We start from the raw sequence: 13874 nt of genomic DNA on the forward strand, positions 1-13874 counted from the left end.
CGTAATAACAAGATAATATGAATAAAGCAACTGTAAGGCTATTTCACTGACTATCATATGTATCACAGGTGACGTTGTGACGACAAAGTGAATGCAATGCGCCACCCAAAAAACATATGGTATATAATGGAAAAACTAACAGTAAACAGTGTTCAAAGGAGAAAAAGATTTACCTTGTTTGGGGTCAGAAGATCAAAATTATTCCACACTGGGGAAAACTTCCTTGAACGATCCATTATAACGCAACAGCAAAACTCCATCCAACAAACCCACGACATGTTGATGCAGTTTGATACCTTATAAACACACTTTGGCACAACAAATTCAACCGATACAATTCCTGTATCGGTCACGTGATTAGTTCTTAAAGCAATACACGCACCAATACGGGGTTTCACTCTTGGGCTCTCGGCACAGTGCTGACGCACCAGTGTTGCTCGTCCCATCACTACTTTTTAGCTAGATTTACTCAGTTTTTCCTTTTCATTGGCTGGCTGCTCTGATAAGTGGAGGGGAGCGTCCGGAGTTCAGCAGCGAGAGGCTGCTCTGGCTGAGGGGCACCGTTTGGCAATGGAGAAACCAGGTTTAGTTAAATTCTTACCTGGCTGGATTTTGGACTTCCTCTCAGTGTGTGATTCCAGGCTAGCAGCCCGAGCCCCAAGAGCCATGGTCCCGGCCCGAGTTCTGGCCCCAGCAGCCATGGTTCCAGCCTCAGTCCTGGCCTCAGCAGCCATGGTTCCGGCCCCAGTTCTGGCCCACACAGCCATGGTTCCAGCGTCAGTCCTGGCCTCAGCAGCCATGGTTCCGGCCCCAGTTCTGGCCCACACAGCCATGGTTTCAGCCCCAGTTCTGGCCCTAGCAGCCATGGTTCCAGCCCCAGTTCTGACCCCAGCAGCTATGGTTCCGGCCCCAGTTCTGCCAATACCATGTCCTTTCCCTTTGGGGGTCCCGCCAACACCTGCTCCGCCGGGTTTCCTGCCGAGACCATGTCCAGTCCCATTGGAGGTCCCGCCGACTACTCTTCTGCCGGGGGTCCTGCCAACTCCATGTCCTGTCCCGTTGGGGTACCCGCCGACTACTCTTCTGCCGGGGGTCCTGCCAACCCTATGTCTTGTCCCGTTGGGGGTCCCGCCGACTACTCTTCTGCCGGGGGTCCTGCCAACCCTATGTCCTGTGCCGTTGGAGGTTCCGCTGGGGGTCCTGCCAGCTCCATGTCCAGTCCCGTTGGAGGTCCCGCCGACTGCTTTCCTGCCGGGGGTCCTGCCAACCCCTTGCCCTGTTCGGTTGGAGGCCCCGCCATCACCTGTCTCGCCGGGGGTCCTGCCAACTCCTGGTCCTCTTCCGTGGGGGATCCTGCCGAAGCCTGTCCCTCCGGTTCCTGTTCGGCCGACACCGGGTCCTGCCCGGCCTCCGGAGCAGCCTGGTCTTCGCCCTCAAGCCCGGCCCCCTGAGTGCCGCGGTCTTCGCCCTCGAGCCCGGCCCCCTGAGTGCCGCGGTCTTCGTCCTCGGGCCTGGCCCCCTGACTCTTCCTGCTGCTGCCTTCGCCCTCATGCTCATCTCCCTGAGTTCGCCCACTGTTGTCTTCACCCCTCCATGGACTCTGCCGTCCGCCCGGGACCCCCACCTTGGACTCTGCTTTGCCCCCGGGCCGTCTGCCCGAGATCCCTTCCGGGTCCTCCGCTGTGCTCCTGGGCTGTCAGCCCAAAACCCGTCCTCCAGACCCCCTCCACCTACCCTGGTGGCCCTAGTTTTGTGTCCCTCCTCCGGACCCCCTACACCAGGGCTATTCAACTACACATTCAGTTGGGCCAGATTTTATAACTACAAAATTCAGCTGGGCCAGACATTCAGCGGCCTGTAAAAAGCGGGTAGTGACACATTTTAAACCAACACATATTACTGCGATGAAAAACATGCAACTTTTATTCATTGTTCATCTAACAAAGGTAGGTCAAAAAGTGCATAAAAACACAACAAATTAGCATTAATTTAACAGAATCGGAAAAAAAGAAAAGTGCACGGTTGTAGCATTACATTTGTTTGCTTTAGAAGTCAAATATTCAGGTTATGTTTTTTGAACCAGGCACATCACAAAGTGCATTTACTGAATACAATAATAGCAGTCTTAATAAATGTCCTCACATACAAAAAAAACAGCTAAAGAGCTCCAATGCAACACAAAGAGGTAGTATTGTAGCAATACTATTTTTTCACTTTTCAAGTAATAACAAAAAAAATCATACGTTTTGGTCACATTTGACCGAGACACATTACAAACGCTGTCACGATCTGTCTGTGTTGTGTTTTGTCTTGTCTTTTTCTGTCTTTGATTTCCTGTTTTATTTTGAAAAGTGTTCACCTCCTGTCTTGCCTGTTGCTTTCTGTCTGTTTTCCCTCCCTGATTACCCGATTGTGTTTACCTGGTGCCTGAGGTTACCTACTGTAACCCCAGCTTCTATGAGTAAATGGCGCAGCCCTCTAAGGCTATTGCTATTGGGTAATCCCCCTGCGCCCCCGCGCAGCACTGAAACACTTGTAGTCCACGCCCACCCGCAAGGTGGGCCCCACCCTCGGGCCTCCTTCCGGTATAAATAGGAAGGTGGCCCGGCAATCTGCTCCCATACAACATAACTTTTCTTCAGCTATTCGTAGAGCCAGTGGGGCCCCACACTTAGAGGGCTGCGCCATTTACTCATAGAAGCTGGGGTTACAGTAGGTAACCTCAGTTCTATTTCGTATATGGCTTCGCCCTCTAAGGCTATCGCTATTGGGTTAAGGGCGAAGCATGATGTAGTCTGCGCCCCACTGGGTCCGCCCGGCACTAGAAGCACAGACATACCTGCTCTATAACACTCCCCTGCCTGATGTGCCATGCGTAATGGCTCATCACCGTACCTGGAACATAGCAAAACATGCCTATCTTCCCGACGGGGTGAAGGCTGGGAACAATACATACCGGCCGCTGTGAGAAAGTAGAGACGAAAGTCCCACCTCGTCCTGCAATCGTAGTGGGGGAACAGCAGCTCTCTGTGTGCAGACAGGCAGGAGAGCGCACAGCTGGATCCCTGACGTCACTCACTCTGACCAGGCACTCCGTACAAAGTGTGTTAGAGGAAAAAGGAACATCCCTCCTATAAGAGGGGAAAAGGGCCGCTCTCCGCGTGCCGAGAGGCAGGAGAGAGGCGCACAGCTGGCTCCCTGACGTCACTCACCCCGACAGGACACCCAGTACAGGGTGTGTCAGAGAGGAATGGGAGACATCCATCAAATAAAAATGAATAAATGAACAGGGGGAAGACCAAGATGCAGCCGTGCAAATATCTTCCACTGACATTCCTCCGTGCAAAGCCGTGGAGGAGGAAATTCCTCTGGTGGAGTGCGCCTTGATGTTCTCCGGGGGCTCCACCCCAGAGGAGACATATGCCTGTGACACAGCCTCACACAGCCAGTGTGACAGCCGTTGTGCAGACAGAGGTTGCCCGATCGAGCTCTCTCTATAGTGCACGAACAGGCGCTGAGAACGGCGCCAGGCCGCCGTGCGCGCCACATAGCAGGACAGCGCGCGCACCGGACAGAGGAGATTTAGAAAAATAGCGGGGGTAAAAACCGCGCAAGACACTGTTCCTGGGATGACAGGAGTGTTTCTTGTATCCCATGGAACTGCTGGGGGGAGAGGCTTCTCTGTGAAGTGCCGTAATGTTCTTCATGGTGACGAGCCACGCCATCGCCGCCGCTGCCCGTGAGGCAAAAGGGCTGCGAGGGAGTTTCCACACGCTGCCTTTCACTCCGTCTCTCCTCATGAGGCGCGTACACGCCCAGGGGATGAGAGGTGTGTGCATGCTGTCCACACGAGGCGTTATAACGGTGCTCGTGGTTATTATGACCGTGTGTAGGAGGCATATCTGGGACAGAGGAATGCCGCGAGTTCTGCAGTTTGTAAACCAATAGGTTAAAACAGCAGGCTTCTGCAGCGAATGAACCACCTCTGGAGTGTCCCCCTGTTGGAAGAGACTCAGGGGGATCATCACGTGACCAGCTGACGCCAACGCTGAGCAGCTGCGTCACGGAGAGGGCTGTGTGGGTTGTGACACGCCGGAGGAGAGCTGTCAGTTCTTCCCCTCGCTGCCGCGAGAGTCGCGCTCTCATGCTGGGTGAGTTTAACTCCACTCCCAGATAAACGATTGTCTGAGAGGGAAGAGGACAGCTCTTCTTCCAATTTATTATGAAACCCAGGCTTTGACAGATGCGATACGAGATGTACCGTCTGTAAAGCGACTTCCTCCCTGGGGCGAGCCAGCAAATAGCAGGTCGTCCAGAGGAAAACCACACTCTCATCCCTCCTCTGTGTAGTGGCTCCAGCCTTCTCTACACAAATGCGAGGAGCCAGGAAATATCCGAACGGCAGACGATTGTCTTGTCTGATATTCCCTGAATGGAAAACGCAGGAATTTCCTGTGTTTTGGGATGATGGGTACGTGGAAGTATGCATCCTTCAGGTGGAAGTGAACCAGTCGTCCTGGTGAAAACATTCCAGCACCTGTTTGATCGTCAGCATGTGGAATACTGACAGATCCAGGATGTCTCATTCCCCCAGTCTTTTTCGGGATTAGAAAAATAACGGGAGTAAAAACCCCTGATTTTCCTCCCTTTGAGGAACCCTGGAAATATCCTCTTTCAACAGGAGTTCCAGCAGCTCGGATTGGAGCGCAAGACATAGCTTCTGGGAGGACAGGAGTGTTTCCTGTATCCCATTGAACTGTGGGGGTGGGGGAGAGGCAAACTGTAGGACGTATCCTCTGCTGATCAGCCTGCTCATCCATCTGTCCATCAGACACACGCGCTGCCACTCTGAGAAACACTCTAAGAGCGGGCGCACATGCTCGAGATGTTCTGTGGTCGTCATGGCAACGAGCCACGCCAGGGAGTCTCCACACGCTGCGTTTCACTCCGGCTCTCATCATGAGGCGTGTACACGCTCAGGGGATGAATGGAGGTGTGTGCAGTGCTGTCCACACGAGGCGTTATAACAGCGCTCATGGGTTTATTATGACCGTATGTAGGAGGCATATCTCGGACAGAGGAATGCCGCGAGCTCTGCAGGTTATTAACCGAGGTTAACACCGGCAGGCTTCTGCAGCGAGCCCTGCTGGTAATCAACAGATTAGTGGCAGCCGGCTTAATTAGCGAGCTCTGCAGTTAATTAACCGATAGGTTAAAACCAGCAGGCTTCTGTAGCGAGCCCTGGCGCCGTGGCGCTGCGGGCGCTTCCGCTGGGGGCACTCAGCCTGGAATACTGCTCATTCCCCCGTTCTGGCTTCTCTGTGATGTGCTGTAATGGTCGTCATGGTGACGAGCCACGCCATTGCCCTCGCCGCCGCTGCCCGTGAGGCGAAAGGGCTGCGAGGAAACCTCCACACGCTGCGTTTCACTCCGGCTGTCATCATGAGGCGTGTACACACTCAGGGGATGAGTGGAGGTGTGTGCAGTGCTGTCCCCATGAGGCGTTATACCGGCGCTCATGGGTTATTATGACCGTATATATATTCAAATTTCTTTATTAGGATAAACCCCTTGAGGTGAATCACCTCGTTTTCAAGGGGGTCCCAAGAAAACAAATAACAAACAAGTACAACATACAAACAACATTCACACACATACATCGGAAGAAATAACCAAGAAATTACAAACATTCAGCCTAAGCATACAGCACATGGTAATACATTATAGACGGTTACATTGAATGCATATCATTGGGTAGAGTAAAGTAGAGTAGCTGTAGCCTACTATATATACAAAATCATAACAATAAAGACTTAGAAATAAAGACTTAGAAATGGGCAATAGGTGGGTCATCTCATGAGGAGATGGTGAAATAAGATGGAGCCTCAACAACCCTTAAACAATAAATAAAGTACTTCAGGTCATACAAAAACATTCAACCTTGAGGTGAGACGACAATGCACGCTTGAACAAAGTCAGAGTAGGGAGAGATCTGATGGTAGCAGGTAAGTTATTCCAATCAGCAGGAGCTTTAAATTTGAAGGCTCTTTTGCCAATGTCCTTTTTAACTAGAGGAACGGTGAAGAAGAGCTGAGAGGTATGTCTAACTTGGTGGGTTGATGTAAAACGAAAGAGATACTGTTTCAAATATGGGGGATAATTAAAGTTGAAACTTTTATAAATGAACTCAAGCCAGTGCTTATGTCTTCTCAAATCAGGAGAAGGGAGATTGAGGTTTAGGTACAGTGCACAGTGGTGTGTATGGAAATCACAACCGAGAATAAATCTACACATTCTATTGTAAGCAATGTTTAGCGGGGCTAGAACAGATTTCGGAGCATTGAGATAAACAACGTCACAATAGTCTAATAAGGGAAATAGCAGTTGGGTAGCAAGTTTTTTCCTAACTTTTAAGGTAAAACAGTGCCGAGAGCGGTAAAGAGTACCGAGACCAAAGTTTACTTTATGCAGTATATGATCAATATGAGGTTTGAATGAAAGGTTAGAGTCAAGCCATACCCCTAAATATTTAAAACTGTCAACTCTATGCAGAATTGTACCATCATTGCAAGAAATATCACATGAGCCAGTCAAAGATTTGAGTTTGTGTCGGGTACCAAAGATCATAGAGAAGGATTTAGTTTTGTTCAAAAGTAACTTGTTCTGGAATAGCCAGTCTTGCAGGAGGGTGAAATCTGACTGGAGTGAAACTTGAATTTGAGAGAGATTTGGTTTTGATGTGTAAATAACGGTATCATCTGCATATAGATGAACATTACAGTTTTGAAAAATGGAGGGCAAATTGTTTATATAAATGGTGAAAAGTAGTGGTCCAAGTGTAGAGCCCTGAGGTACTCCACTATGCTGTATAAGGAGATCAGAACTTTTCCCATTCAAAATAACACACTGTTTTCGATTATGTAAATATGAGCTAAACCAAAGTAATGCACTTCTAGAAAGTCCAATAGCATATAATTTATCAAGTAGTAAATAGCGATCAACAACATCAAAAGCTTTGGTAAGATCAATAAAGATGGCACCAGTTAACTCCCCTCTATCAGCTGCAGAGAACACATCATTTGTGAATTTAAGTAGGGCAGTAGCTGTAGAATGATTTGATCTAAAACCAGATTGAAGGGGTGTGAGAATGTTGTTAATACTAAGGTATAGTGAAAGTTGGTTAAAGATGATTTTTTCAAATATTTTGGCAACAGAGCATAGGATGGAGATAGGCCTGTAATTATTGCAATCAAGCTGATCACCACTTTTATGAAGAGGAATAATACGTGCATATTTCCAGATAAGTGGTAGTTCGCTGGAGACAAGTGACAGGTTGAATAAATCAGTAAGAGGGTACATAATAATATTGGCGGCTAGCTTGAGAAAACGATTTTCAACCCCATCAAGTCCAGCACCACTGCTTACCTTTAATTCACAAATTACTTTCTGCACTTCAGTTGGTCGTATTTTCCGAAAGGAAAAAGAACTGGTACAAGGTGGCATATTACCAGGAGAACTGGTAGTCGGTTGACTGTCAGGGAGAAGCGAGGAGCAGACAGACGAGAAATGATTGTTGAAGACCTGGGAAATAGATAGTGGATCATGTAGAATATTGCCATCAAGCTTAATTTGATTAATTTGATTAATTGAATGTTTTTCAGAGATGTTAGTAATTGTTTGAATTTTTCTCCAGAATTCTTTGGGATTTTTAAAGTCACCAGTCAGGCATTCTCTGTAGTAAATAGCTTTGGCATTAGAAGTTTTAGTTTTGCTTAGATTTCTCAGTTTTCTATATATTTCCCAGTCAGCATTGTCTCTTGTCAGATGGTATGTTGTCCATGCTTTGTCCCTTTTCCTAAAGAGGTCAATAAGTTCAGGACTGATCCAGGGGAGATGTCTACCCTTTACCTTAATAGTTTTCCATGGTGCATGTTTATCTACTACTTTTGTGAACTCGGAGAGAAAAAAATCCCATGCATCTTGAACATAAGGTATTAACTGAAATCTGTCCCAGTTAATAGCAAGTAAATCATTCAAAAATAAGTCAAGATTCAGTTTTTTATATTGTCTGATACTAATCAACTTAGGGGGCACTTTCGGAATTTTAATTTTCCACACACAGCAAACAACACAATGGTCACTAAAACAGTCTGACATGATACCAGACTTGGAAAATCTGTCAGGATGAGAAGCCAGTATCCAGTCAAGAAGAGTTTGAGACCGGGGTGTAATACGAGTAGGCTCTTTAATAAGTTGAGTTAGGTTTAGATTATTTAGTCGATTTTTTTCTTTAGAGCATGATTTATCAAGCCAATTTTTGTTAAAGTCACCAAGTATTATTAGTTCGCCTTTCTGAGAAATAGAATTGATGGAATTGATGGTGGAGATTATATTATTAAAGGAATCAGCAGGGGATGATGGTGGTCTATATACACTTCCAATGATCAGTCGCTTGTTTTCATGCAGTGTGATTTTAACAAAAATACATTCAAAAAGATAAGCTTCAACAGGGGGAGTAATCAATTCAGAAGCGAGCTCTGCTAACACAAAAATGGCCACACCTCCACCCAATGAGACTCTGTCAGATCTGTATAAATTGTAATTTGTCAAATTAATTTCATTATTTGATATATGACTACCTAGCCAGGTCTCCGAAAGTGTGATAATGTGTGGCTTATGCATAATGACCCATACACGAAGCTGGTTAATTTTTGACACCAAACTCCTGATATTAAGATGAATAATTTTTAATCCTTTTGCCTCATTCATAAGGTTTCAGTAACATAGGAAATAGCAGTGTTTTGTGAGTACAGCATTTGTAGGCTAAGGTCAAACTAGATGCAAGGCTGAAGTCTATTTTCGAATTAATTAATAGGCAGAAATCAAAATCCCGATCATACAAGCACACACAGCCGCAACAAAAACAACAACAACAACAAAAACAAACAAACATTCCCCACAAGAGGCCCATCAGGCCCAGGGGCTGATCCCCAGGCAGTCCCATGAGTGAACAAACTAGCCAGAGATAAAGTTTACAAAAGAAATACAATAAAAACAGATAAAGTAAATAAACAAACAAACTTAGGAGAAACTCGAAACTCGAGTCTGCATTCAGTTAAATAAATGTGTAGCTTAGAGAGGAGTATCACCTGCCACTACTGACAGCACAAGTCACGTGAGGCAGTTTAGCCAACGGCAAGACCACATTATTCTGACGTCAGATAGAAACAAGGAAGTAAACAAAGACAAGCATGGACTAATATGACATACCAGCAGCTGGTGAGTTCGGTTCGGACATGAAAGCCGCTTCAGCGCGCTTATGACAGGTGAAACTCTGCATTTTGCCATCCACGGTGACACACAGTGTAGCAGGATACTTCATGAAGTATTTCATCCGGCCACGGAGGTTGCGTTTGACTGGGTCAAAGAGACGGCGCTTGTTCATCACCTCGACACTGAAATCAGGGTAGATGGAAATGATCGAGTCATGGAATTTAAGTGTCCCTTTCTCCCTGGCGACACGGAGGATCGTCTTCTTGTCCTGAAAATCCAGAAGTTTAATCAGGATGCTCCTTGGTTTATCGCGGGGATCTGGCCGCCTCGGGAGAGTGGTGGGAGTCCGGTGAGCCCTCTCAATCTTCAGCGGCGATGGGAAGTTCTCCTGCCCCAGGACTTGGTGGATCAGCTGGGTCATAAAGCGGACCATGTCTCCTGATTCTGCAGACTCAGGTACTCCAACAAAGCGAAGGTTGTTACGTCGGCTGCGGCTTTCTAGATCCTCAACTTTGTTTTTAAGTGTAGTATTGACCGACTCCATTCGTTCAATGCGGGTCGTGAGATCAGTTATGTTGTCCTCGTTAGCTGAAACACGTTGCTCAAGCAGATCGACTTGCTCAGACAGGATGGATAGTGAGCTCTGAATTGTATCCAGAGAGGTTTGTATAGGGTCGATCTTTGTGTCCAGGTGAGACAGCATATCAGCTCTCACCTGATGAATGGCGGTCAGCAATGTTTGTAGCGACATTTCGCCTCCAGCTCCAGCCATTGTATCAAATAAAGTAAATAAATGTCCTGTTAGGCGACGGCTAACTTGTAGGATAGTTTGGATGAGTTAGAGAGGCGATCAGCAATCAGTAAGCTACTATGGAAGCAGTTTGGCAGACTCAAGCTTCAGACGTGTCACTCACGACGCGGCCATCTTGTTTCACTCCGACTCTCATCATGAGGCGCGTACACGCTCAGGGGATGGATGGAGGTGTGTGCAGTGCTGCCCACATGAGGCGTTATAACGGCGCTCATGGGTTTATTAAGGCCGTGTGTACGAGGCGTATTTCGGACAGAGGAATGCCGCGAGCTCTGCAGGTTATTAACCGAGGTTAAAACGGGCAGGCTTCTGCAGCGAGCCCTGCTGGTAATCAACAGATTAGTGGCAGCCGGCTTAATTAGCGAGCTCTGCAGTTAATTAACCGATAGGTTAAAACCAGCAGGCTTCTGTAGCGAGCCCTGGCGCCGTGGCGCTGCGGGCGCTTCCGCTGGGGGCACTCAGCCTGGAATACTGCTCATTCCCCCGTTCTGGCTTCTCTGTGATGTGCTGTAATGGTCGTCATGGTGACGAGCCACGCCATTGCCCTCGCCGCCGCTGCCCGTGAGGCGAAAGGGCTGCGAGGAAACCTCCACACGCTGCGTTTCACTCCGGCTGTCATCATGAGGCGTGTACACACTCAGGGGATGAGTGGAGGTGTGTGCAGTGCTGTCCCCATGAGGCGTTATACCGGCGCTCATGGGTTATTATGACCGTATGTAGGAGGCGTATCTCGGACAGGGGAATGCCGCGAGCTCTGCAGGTTTATTAACCGATAGGTTAAAACCAGCAGGCTTCTGCAGGGAGCCCTGCTGTCTACTTAATCAACAGATTAGTGGCAGCCTGATTAATTACCGGCTCCGCTTCCTCGGAGGCTCTCGCGGAGCAGACCAGGAGCGGGGGAGCTTCACTCCCCTTTGACTCGCCGCCGGGAGACCCTGTCTCTGGGGTGGCGGGGGAGCGGAGACGTGGGACGGAGCCCCTGCAACCGCCGGGGCGGTTGCTGTGGGCGTCTCTCCGCTTGCGGCCTCCTGTGGCCGGATTGGACGCCGCGACTGCTGCAGGCGTTGGTGCCGCTGTGGCAGATCAGCCGACTGGAACCAGCTGTACATGCTGGCGAATGCCGTCCACCTGTTCCGCGGCCGTCTTCATGAACTGGGGTCCGAACAGCCCGTCCGGGCTGATTGGAGTGTCCAGTAGCACTTTTCTGGCCGTCTCCGTAACAGACGCCGCCGCGCTGTGGTGACGGAGAGGGGGAAAGCATGTTCGGCCGCCAAGCTGGCACCCTGCTCCGACTCTGTCTCCCCCGCCCGGGGGAGAGGAGGGAGGGGAGAACCGAACGGTGAACCGTGGAGGGAGGCGGGGCATTGCCCTCGCCGCCGCTGCCCGTGAGGCGAAAGGGCTGCGAGGAAACCTCCACACGCTGCGTTTCACTCCGGCTGTCATCGTGAGGCGGCGTGTACACGCTCAGGGGATGAGTGGAGGTGTGTGCAGTGCTGTCCACATGAGGCGTTATACCGGCGCTCATGGGTTATGACCGTGTGTAGGAGGCGTATCTCGGACAGAGGAATGCCGCGAGCTCTGCAGGTTTATTAACGAAAGGGTTAATACCAGCAGGCTTCTGCAGGGAGCCCTGCTGCCTACTTAATCAACGGATTAGTAGCAGCCGGGGCGGTTGCTGTGGGCGTCTCTCCGCTTGCGGCCTCCTGTGGCCGGCGTGGACGCCGCGGCTGCTGCGGGCGTTGGTGCCGCTGTGGCAGCTCAGCCGACTGGAGCCAGCTGTACATGCTGGCGAATGTCGTCCAACTGTTCCGCGGCCGTCTTCATGAACTGGGGTCCGAACAGCCCGTCCGGGCTGATTGGAGCGTCCAGTAGCACTTTTCTGGCCGTCTCCGTAACAGACGCCGCCGTGCTTTGGTGACGGAGAGGGGGAAAGCATGTTCGGCCGCCAAGCTAGCACCCTGCTCCGACTCTGTCTCCCCCGTCCGGGGGAGAGGAGGGAGGGGAGAACCGAACGGTGAACCGTGGAGGGAGGCGGGGCAGGAGTTGCTTCGGACTCCTGCCCGGCACTCTGCCCCAGGGACACGAGGCCCTGTCCGCGGGCTCGTAAGCCTGGACGGGCCAATCGTCCTCCTCGGCCACAGCAGCAAGAGTGTCCGCTCTCCGCTTCCTGTCGCCCGAGGGCAGACGAGCGCAGTGCATGCTACCTGCTGGTTTAGAGCCGCGTACGCGTGCTCTGACCCCCGGCAGGATTCGCATACTGCTTTTATCTCTGCAGGTCATAACTCATTATGAACCCAGAGCCACATGAGGGACAACCACGGACGCAGTTGTTGCTCATGATGATTCTCAATTGCTGTGCTTCAGTAACTGTGCTGGTTTGCTGAAAAAAAGAGGGAGCAGATTGCCGGGCCACCTTCCTATTTATACCGGAAGGAGGCCCGAGGGTGGGGCCCACCTTGCAGGTGGGCGTGGACTACAAGTGTTTCAGTGCTGCGCGGGGGCGCAGGGGGATTACCCAATAGCGATAGCCTTAGAGGGCGAAGCCATATACGAAATAGAACCCTGTGTTTTCTCCTCCCTCCTCACCTGTCTCTTGTTGGTTTGATTAGTTCTGTGTTTTCTGTTAGTCTTTGTGAGTTTGTTGTTGTTGTTGTTGGACTGTATTCACTGGGAAGAGTTCTGTCTGTAAACCTTGAAATAAAGGTATTTTCTGTTAATCTGCATTTGGGTCCTGCTTGCCTCTCTCAACACTGACAACGTGTAGGGATGCCAGAAACTGAATCGAAAATCGGATAGCCCTGGCGAATATGAATCGATTATTCGCCGCCGCAGACCCAGCCCATTCATGTTTTCCCATAATTTTACAGCATATTGCTATATGATTTCAGACTCAGTATTTACATTCTTATATTCAAAGAAAATCAGTAATATCTTTAAAAACTACTTTTATAGTCCTTTTATATCAGCTGTGCACCGTTATGGTTTAAATATAACCTATCTACGAATAAGATCAAATGTAAAAGTCCGCCGAATTAGTGTTGATACTGCGAGGAGACCTATTGTGTGAAGAGTAATTGAAGATGTTGTTTAATTGTTGATATATTTATGATCCACGTCAAGCATTCAGTTTCGGTGGCATTTCTTCCAGTTTTTCCAAAGGTCTTCTCATCAGGGCTCTATAAATAAAGAACTACGGCAGACCTGTAATATGTAATGCAGCCGAACCGTGTAATACAATGCCGTTATGTGATGACTTTCAAAGAGAAAAGCAAAAACACTCGGAATAAAGTATTATTTTCTTTAAAAAAAAAGTTTTTTCAGATTTGATATGGCATGAACACCATATCCCTACACGCATTGCGGCTAAAACATCCAATCAGCGAGATTAATCCATAGCTGAGGATCTTGGGTAATCAGTTCAGTGGCTGTCTGTTTCCGGTTATTTTTATTTTGAAATTCAGTTTCTGACGGATGCCAAAAAAGCCAGAGATTATGGAATTAAATAAATAAAAACAAGGATAATTGTGTGTTATTGGTGAGTAAATAACAGTGTGTTATTTAGAAAAGGATAACAAATTAGAAGGAAAAAAAGATTGAAAAAAATACAGATTTCAGTATTCTGAGGCTCTGAGCCCCATTTCTTTTCCTCACAGACAACAAAAAAAGTCCGACATTATACGATTTAAAATAAAAACAATAATCGTGGCCTCAAATTGAGTAAGAACATGTTTTTATGAACCACACAGCTTCTGGTCTTCCAAGACCCGAACGGACAAAAAGATGTGCTGCA

Source organism: Notothenia rossii (assembly GCF_949606895.1).
Source record: "Notothenia rossii genome assembly, chromosome: 4".
Lineage (NCBI taxonomy): Eukaryota > Metazoa > Chordata > Actinopteri > Perciformes > Nototheniidae > Notothenia > Notothenia rossii.